The 3,490-nt window shown below is 36.1% G+C and overlaps 1 long non-coding RNA gene across 1 annotated transcript; it reads right to left on the bottom strand.

The window, feature by feature from the left end:
• Positions 1–738: 738 nt before the first annotated feature.
• Positions 739–2,800, bottom strand: LOC149919060 (uncharacterized). Its single transcript, XR_016464382.1, has 3 exons — positions 2,390–2,800; positions 1,150–1,231; positions 739–783 (listed from the first exon to the last, which is right to left on the bottom strand). It is a non-coding gene; the product is annotated as an uncharacterized LOC149919060 (long non-coding RNA).
• Between the last annotated feature and the right edge of the window lie 690 nt (positions 2,801–3,490).

Raw genomic sequence — 3,490 nt, 5'->3', positions numbered from 1 at the left:
ATGTGATAAAAGGTAAGTGCATAATTTTGTGAATAAGAATTGTTTAATGACCCTTAAATCTACAGCTGTCTCATCAACATTATCTAGAGTGGAACCAGAAATTATTTCCAGTAATCTGAGACTAAACTACTTGAAAATTAAACTTTATTATGATCATGGGACAATGATTCATACAAGAAATCTACATTTCCCTTTCTTCTTGTCAGTCAAAACTGAACCTAAATCTTCACCTCATAGATACAAAATACTCAAGGGCTTTTATTATAGCCAATTTTTATTACCTTATTTGTAGTTTTTACTTTCCTGTTAAAACTAGATATGTTATTTAATAACTTTGTTTACCTGGATAAAGACTTCATAAAACCCTCTTAAAAATTGATGGTCTCATAAAATAGCAGTCAAACATGTCAAAATCGTATTTTTCACAGCTTAACTTAGCAAACCCAATAAATAAAATCTATGTAGCTTTAAAATAGCAGCAGCATATGCTCCCACCTCTCATCCCCACTACTCATTCCGTACCCTCCAGTAGTCTCACCCACCAGGGTAAGGTCAGCATGGATACTGCTGTCCCACTGTATGGCAGAGCAAGCTGAAGGTCACCCATGGGGCAGGTTGCCGCAAAGACAGCATTCAGAGGAAGGCAGGAGCAAAGCTGTGTGCCCATGTCCCAGAGACATTTGCAAAACATCCAGAATCACCATCTCAGTACTATAAGAACTGCAGCTTTTATCTTTTTTTTTTTTTTAATTGTCTCCTCATTCTCTAAGCTTCTTTCATCTTCTGAAATACAGATTGAGAAAAAAAAAATTGCAACATAAAGTTTATTTTTTCAGAGTTTTTCAATACAGTAAGAAAAACATTTACCATTTCTTCTCTTTCCCTTCATATTCCAGTTTTATCTCTTTTGTTATTCTACAGTCCAACAAGGAGAGCAGTAGAGAGATGCCCTATAGAGATCAATAGCATTTTTGGCCCTTTCTAGCCCCAAAACAGAAAAAACTTCATTATTTTGAAGGAGAAAAAATGATTTTCCTCTAGAAACACTTATCACATTCTACAGGTTTGTCTTCCATGGGGTTGTAGACCTTTACACTTCAGAATTTCCATGTTGTCATCCAGTAACAGGATCCTTCTAGTAGTTCTTACCTTAAACACCAGATGTCAGATTTTCTGCCAGAACATCTTCAAACAGGTCAAAAACATTTTTGGCATTGGATAAACTCTGGTGCTATTGGAAAGAAGAAAAACATAGGGGGAAAAAAAAAAAAAAAAGAAAATAATGATTGTACAACCTCTTTGGTATGACAAGGTTTTGACCATTAGCTCATACTCATACAAACTTTAATCTAATCAATTAGTTCATATTTATATTTCTAAATTACTACCATGCTGGAGATGTCAGCATGGAAATTGGATCTGCCTCTTTATGTTCTGAGGCTGGCAACAGGCTGGACACAGCATTATCATTTGACCATGATAAATTTTATTAAAACCCTGAGATATGCTGTGTCCCTTCTATGTCCTCTCAAAAGACAGTGCAAACAAGAGATACAGACCAAAACATATATGTAGAATTAAGAGCATGGAATAACTCACAAAATTTGCAATTTAGATTAAAACTGAGCTTCTATCCAGGAGCAGGGAGTTTTTAAAATAGGCTATTTTCTACTGTATCAAAGCAGAACTGATTCTGAGGCATGAAGTGAAATCTTGACCTGAATGTTTCCAGACCTTGAAGCTAGTAATGCACAGTACTGTGCATCTAAACTAATGTACAGTTGAGAACTGCTTTTGTTTTAAATCGTATGATCTCTAATCTGATCGAGATCTAAACATATGCTACCTGGCCAGCTGGTGGACCTTGTTGGAACTTGAAGGAACACGCTCCTTGTCTGAAAAAGCAGAATAAAACTAACATGCACTGTGCTTTCTTACCAGTGGTTCTGTAGATTTTGCTATCACTAGAATTCAATATAGTAGCCCTTTTTTTTTTAATAAATTCCTTTTTGATTTTACATAGGCTCCTACCTTTGTTGCAGGTTTCCTTCTCAGTTAACAGATGGATTTTGCTAATGGCTTTCTTTACAGATGTGAAAGCCAACATGAAAGTAACCCCATCATTTAGGTATTCACTTGGTAGCTGAGGGAGAGTTCTCACACTGAGTTTTCATATATCGTTATAATATGATCTAGAAATGATTAACCTCAGTATTATATATGTAAAAAGCTTCCATAAAAACAAAGACTAAACCTTTCTGTGTTTCTGGTTTCCTCTAGGCTGTACCAAAGCTATTTGAATGGTTTAGGATTTGAAATGATAACACCCTCCTGCCTGCAGTGAAGGCTTTTCCCCCACCCCAGAAAAGAACAGAATTAAAGAACTCACAGTGTGTTATTACTTTGGTGCAGAGCTTAATGTTGACCAGCGGAGGAGCAAGAAAATATGAGTACTACAAGTAAAATCTGCAAAGAAAAAAATCCATAGCAGACAACAACATAATCACTTAATAAATGGCAAAAGAGCAGGAAGGAGAATGTCCTGGAAATGTCCACTTTCAAAACTGGAGGAAGAAAATTAAGAAACAAAGAGATCCGTTCTGATAATGTCCGAGAAGTGGTGATTCAGGAAGTTAACCTGTTGAGGAGCGGAGGCAGGAGCTCTAAAAAAGAGTGACAGAGCAGGCAATCTCCTTGTTTTCCTCCTGAATCCTTTGCAACAGGATTTCCTTGTCACATCATGTGGAACCATGTAAATATGCCCCCTTGGGTTACGTGACAGGAATCATTTCCTCCAAAGTGCTTGCAGGGACGGAAAGCAAAAAAAAAAAAAAAAAAAAAAAGAAGAAGAAGAGAGGTCAGGAACTTGGGGATTTGTATTAGCAGATAGCACTTAGTCAGGAAAGGGATAAAGATTACAGGGGAAATGGTGCTATTGGTCTGTAATCCTTTTCTGTCACACATACTTTTCATATTAATCATAATATTATCATACTACATATGTGGGAAAAAAAAATATATTATCTATTCTTCAATTCTATTTCTAACTGATGCTTAATATAATGAATAAAGATTTCAAAATAAACCTACAGCAAGCTTGTGCACTGAAGCCTTTTTGACTCTGCAAATGTGAAAGTACGTATGTTTCTGCCTAAGTTTTCAAATATTTCTTTGTCCATTTTCATGTCAAAAAAAGAAATAAGGGAAAAGAGGCAAGGTTAGTGGCATGATCTTAGCTGTGTTCTCTTTGTTTCTTGTATTTAAATATTGAATAACAGCTTAGATTATTAGTCTAGTTTTAACATTACTGCACACAACCAAGGAGAATTAAGACTGTATGATTGCAGCACCTTATCAGTCTCTGAACTGAAAATTCACAGCATCCATTTTCAGCAGCCTAAGAAGTCTGGAAGCAAGACAACAGCTGCGCTGCAATTCTGTAAGTGCTGTAACCCCATTCACATGAATGCAGTTCTGCCAGTTTACAGGC

Source organism: Phasianus colchicus, chromosome 2 (genome assembly GCF_987193195.1).
Source record: "Phasianus colchicus chromosome 2, bPhaCol1.hap1.1, whole genome shotgun sequence".
NCBI lineage: Eukaryota > Metazoa > Chordata > Aves > Galliformes > Phasianidae > Phasianus > Phasianus colchicus.
Note: the sequence above shows the minus strand (reverse complement) of the source record. Positions and strands in the feature narration are given on the sequence as shown.